Genomic DNA, 6000 nt, shown 5'->3' on the forward strand with positions numbered 1-6000 from the left:
CTGAACCAGTCTGCAGACATACTCTGTCCTGTTCCACACTGGCTCACACACGTGCAAAGTGGGCGCTTCTCACAGGGGAAAAGCCTGCAGGGCTGAGGGGCAGCCACCCCTTGGACCCTGTTTGTTAGTACCATTGGAAATTTCTCCTGAGTCCCTACTCAAAAAGGAAGTGGGTGGGGGGTAGAATAAGAAGGCCATATATTTGAAGGAAATAGGAGAAAATATTTCATTGTGAAAGTAATAAATGTTGCTTTTCAGAAGTCATGTGTATGTTGAAAGTCTATGTCTTAAGGTACCACAATGAAACAACGTACACCTCATCTTCTCCCTCTTTTATCTGAGCATAAGGTTAAAATCCATGAAATTCCTAAGATTAAAAAAACACACAAAAATCACAAGGAAATTTTTGGAGGTCATGGATGTGTTCAGCATTTGGTTGTGGGGATGATATGATGGGTGTCCAAACTAATCAATACACATATAGAAAACGTGTGCATTTTTTGTCTATTACTCATACCTCAACAGAGCTAAAAATTAAAATAAATTCCTAAGTTTACTTTTTGAGGGTGTATAAAAGTCAAAATTTCTAATAAAATTCAGATTGTTAATTTCTGAACATAAATAGCATTCCTGCTTTGATGGGTGACCCCACAACTCTCAAAAAAATCAAGAGCAGTTGCTACTGTCAATCTCAGTGGAAGTTATTTTCAACACCTCACCCCCTTCTTTACACCTCATTATTTAAAAACCAAGGAAATAGTCTTCAGCTTTTAAAATGAACGAGTAAATGAGGCAGCTTGACATTATACTTTATTCAAGATTTAATGTTAAGTAAAGGAAATAACTGAGCATGAGCAGAATCCCTTCCATAACTCATCTTTTCTCCTATGCTGATAATAAAAATGACACTCTACTTAAACGTAGTTTGCATGATATATTCTCAAGTAAATATACTTAACTGCTGGACATTTGATTTCATTTTTTTCTTTTTTTAATCAATAATTTACACAAAAAAATCAATTTAGGAGATAAAACGTATTGCTATTTAGAATTACTTCCTGATTGTAAATTACTAGAAGTGTAACATGAAGTCAACGCTAAGGACGTTTGAAGTCCTTTAATACATTTTGCCAAATTTCTTTTTTAGAAAATAATGTTAATATAGGACTTTAAGTTTGAGAAACCTGTTTCATGACACCCTAATCTGTTGAAGGATAATTTTGAGATTCTTATTCACTTTCTTCATATTCATCTATAAAACTTATTTGGCATCTTTCATCTTTTTAACATTTTCATCTTTTTAACTTTCAAAGGTTTAACTTTCCAAGAGACGATTTTTTAATGATGAGCTAACTGATGAATTTGTGCACCGACTGTTTTTTTGAGACTGAATATACAAATGGACAAAGGCCAGATCATATATGACAGTATAACTCTGACCCCCAACGTGGGAAGTAAACATCCCAAGAAGCCAAGTCACAGCCCCTGCAGCATTCAGCACAGAACAGTCAGCACTTGGTCAGTAACTGCCAGTTTCCAAAACTCTCGTTCTGCTTTCAACACAGGACCGCCAGAGAAAGCCACGTATGCTCCCTAAACCATCACATAGGATGCCTGCCTTCTACTTAGTGAGCTCCCGCTTCCCCACGTCAACAACTTCCAATCAGGCCACCCCTCCCCCACTCCCCTGACCTCTGCCACCCTCTCCCCTCCCTTTCCCTTCTCTCCTCTTCTTGTGCATGCAACAATCCTCTCCTGTCGCATTACAGTCTCTGCAATATTTTTAACGTGTGATAGAACAGTTCCTCCCTCAGAGTTCTTCCTGGTCCATATTTTCCTAGCTTAGCTTATGCGTTTATTTTTTCCATGTAGGATCATTTATCTAACTCAACAGAAAAGCTCGTTAAAATTTTTATTGGCATTATATTCAATTTATAAAGTAATGGGACTGACCATTTAATGAAACTTCCTAACTTAGAACATAGACTGACTTTCCATTTGCCAACTATTTTTAATTGAAATTTATAGTGTCATCGTTGTAGATTTCACACTGCTGTAAGGAATAACTCCAAAAGTTCCAGTGTACACTTTACCCAGTTCCTTACAATGATAACATTCTGCAAAACTATAGGACGATACCACAGCCAGCTTGTTGGCATTGATGCAATCCACTATCTTATTCAGGTTTCTTCAGTTTTACTTGTACTAATTTGTTCCTGTGTATTTAGTTCTGTACAATTTTATCAGAAGTGCAAGTTTGTGTATCTATCACAGCTAAAATAATGACTAGTTTTATCACCACAAGGTATTCTTGTATTGCCTATTAAAAAATAAACGGATGTTACTTTTTAGAGCAGTTTTACGTTTACAGCAAAATTTAATGAAATATACAGTGTTCTCATATAGTCCCTGCCCCCACATATGCATAACCTTTCTGTTGTCAATATCTCTCGTCAGAGTAGTATACTTCTCACAATTGATGAACATACATAGGCACACCATTATCACTCAAAGTCCATAATTTACATTAAGGTTCACTCTTGGTGTCAGAGATCACTAGGGTATAACTCTGTGGTCCATTTCTGGATTGTCTACTCTGTTCCATTGATTTATGTAGCTGTCCTACAATGAAAATGACGATGCTGTGATTACACTATCTACAAGGCAATACTAAATATTGTTAAAGTGTTTACTGCCACATTATTCTTCCTGTCACGATTGTTTTAGCTACTCTCAGCTATGTGCCTTTCTATATAAATTTTAGAAAAAGGTGTCTCTGTCTACAAACTGTGGTGGAATTTTTATTAGAATAATATTAGACCTATAGATCAATTTGGGGATAATTGAGACCTGTACTCTTTATTCTATCCAGTAGTATGGTGAGGACTGCAGAATTCTCAGCACATAACAACTCCTTCCAAACCCCCACACCAGGAGGAGACTCAACCAAACTCTGGCATGGCTTCTAGCAGCATAAGGCTGTGTAACCGGAATGACTCCAGCCCACCATTAAAATGCCTTCCTGAGAGCTCAAAGCTAACAGAAAAATTTGCTATTTATTTTAGTCAACACCCAATTATAGGCCTCTGATCCCCCTCCTTAGAGTATTTACTAAAGAGGGCTTACAACTGTCGATATGTATCTCTCACAATTCTCTAAAGGACCTAAGAGCCACTCCTTTGAAATACGATCATTAAGACAGATAGAGACTCTTTCTCTCAACTTCTGAGTGAGGATAGAATCCTAACTTTGATAACTGCAAAGTAACGAACACAGTGGGTCTAATCACAGTTACACTGACCAACCTTTGTACTTTTTCACTTCTTTGACTCCACTGAGCCCCTGAACCCTGCTCCTTCATTCCCTTTAAAATTCTAAATTCACCTGCGTACAAATCTGAGCGCAGCTCAGCTTCTGTGAGCCGTTACTGAATAAAATCTGCTTTCACCACTTTAACTAATGTCTGTTGCATTTGTCTTTGACAATAGTAAGGCTCTCAATTTATTTGCATCTTCTTTAATTACCGTAATCGGTATTTTATAATTTTCAGCATCAGATCCTGTACACATGTTCCTGAATATATGCCTGAATGTTTCATGTTCTTCGGAGTGGTTTTAAATGATACAGCATTTTCAAGTTTATCATCTGCAGGTTCATCATTAGTTGTAGAAATAAAATGGTCTTTTGTGTGTTGATCTTGTACTTGGTGAACTTTTTGTACTCATGTATTAGTTCTGATTTTTTTTTTTTGTAGATTCCCAGACTTTTTTACACAGACAACAATGAAACTAAGAATGGTTATATTTTTCCTTTCTAAACTCTATGGCTTTTATTTCCTTTACTTCTGTTATTGCCAGAAGCTTCAGTATTTTATTGAATAAGAATAGTGAAAGTGGTATTCCTTTCCTTGTTCCTTATTATGGGGAGAATCCTTTAGTCTTTCCCTGTTAAGCATGAAGTCAACTGTGCATTTTCTGTAGATGACCTTCAACAAGTGAAAGTAATTTCCATCTATTTCAAACTTGCTAGAAAATTTTATGACAAACAGGAGTTCGATTTTATCAAATGTTTTCTCTACATCTCTGGCTTATTAACAAGTCTTGACCTTAAACAAATAGACAGCCAGTTATTTCTCTGGTGAAAATTGGTTTACCTGGGATTAGCAAAGAATAGCCATTTGGAGTGTGAAACCATGGCAAGCTATGCAGGAGCACCCAGCAAGAAAGAGAGGAGAAGCTCTTTTATCTCAGAGTGGGGAAAATTGGGGGGCTATTGGACACAGTCTTGAGGGCAGTGGCTTTTCATCGGCAGAGTTGTGACAGTCTCTCCTTGGCTTAGTTTCTGACTGGTCAGGAAGAGAAAGTCTTTATTCTTCCTGTTGCACTGCGCTTTTGACATAGGGCATGAGAACTCCCTCTATTAGCCTTCCAACACTATTTCAACTACGTTTCCGTTTATTAACTTTCACATGTCCCCATTTTGATTGTGATCTTTCTCTGAAAGCATTGTTGATCTGCAGTCAGATTTTTCCAGTTTCAGTAGCCTCTCGTCCCTCGAGGCCAGGAAGGACCTTCTCTGGGAGTCATGTCCCATGTTGGAGGAAAAACACACAGATTGGAAACCTATCGTGGCCACATTTGAGGAACACGGAGTGAGAGGAAGGAGAACTCTCTGGCACTTTTGACCTAAAGTTTGCATGTTATCAAGATCATAGGCATTGGAGATGATCTGAAGTGTCATGTCATCATCAAAGGTTTGGCAGACAAACTTCCAACAGACCTGGTCCGGACACTTTGGAAACCTTCGCATCAGATACTGTCTGCTTCCATTTGGAGAAATCTTTATTTTTAAGTCACCAAATGATGTGCAGTCCCCCAGGGTTTTGTGCTTTCTTTAGGTGTGTCACATGAATCCAAGTCTTGAGTTTTGTGGCAAAAAGCTTGGCTGGCAGTGCCCGATCGAGGAAAATACTATCATCTTGGTTGAGTTTTGTTAGTTTGAAATTTTTGGTAAGTTGTTCCTTGTTTTCAAGTTGTTAAATTTATGAGAATGGAGCTGTTTATATTATTTTCAATGGCTGAAGAACCTGCAGTGATCTATCCCTCTAGTGTGTCTCAGGCCTTTGAGGGTGAAGAGGCTTCCCCAAAGCATCTTGTGGCAGAACCCTGTTTGCTGTTGGCCCCTAACAGCTTGAGTGCATCTGGGTTGGGGAGGAGACAGAGACTTCCAAGAACAAGTTGTTTCTTCTTGAAGGAATGCTGAAGATGCCCAAAGTATGGTACTTTGACATACAAATTATTTTGAGCCAAAAGCAATCGAGAGCCCGCAGATGCAGAAAAAACTCTTGATCTCCACCTTGACTGCTTTAAATGAAGGATAGACTTCCTCTTTGGAAAGGAAATTTATGTTTATAAAGGAAATTTCCATTAGTAAAAGCATCTGCACCAGAAAGAGAATGACTCTTAGAGAATTTTTTTTTGAGGAAGATTAGCCCTGAGCTAACATTCCCCACCAACCCTCCTCTTTTTGCTTAAAAAGATAGGCCCTGAGCTAACATCCTTGCCCATCCTCCTCTACTTTATACGTGGGATGCCTGCCACAGCATGGCTCAATAAGTGTTGTGTAGGTCCACACCTGGGATCTGAACTGGTGAACCCCAGGCCATCAAAGCAGAATGTGTGAATTTAACCCGTGTGCCACCAGGCCAGCCCCTAGAGAATTTTTTTTTTTTTGAGGAAGATTAGCCCTGAGCTAACTGCTGCCAATCCTCCTCTTTTTGCTGAGGATGACTGGCCCTGAGCTAGCATCCACGCCCATCTTCCTCTACTTTATATGTGGGACACCTGCCAGAGCATGGCGTGCCAAGTAGTGCCATGTCTGCACCAGGGATCAGAACCGGCGAACCCCAGGCCACCGAAGCAGAACGTGCGCACTTAACCAGTGAACCACCAGGCCAACCCCTAGAGAATTTTTTTAACTGAGAGATTTATCTGCATAACA

The sequence above is a fragment of the Equus asinus genome, unplaced genomic scaffold (assembly GCF_041296235.1).
Source record: "Equus asinus isolate D_3611 breed Donkey unplaced genomic scaffold, EquAss-T2T_v2 contig_193, whole genome shotgun sequence".
Lineage (NCBI taxonomy): Eukaryota > Metazoa > Chordata > Mammalia > Perissodactyla > Equidae > Equus > Equus asinus.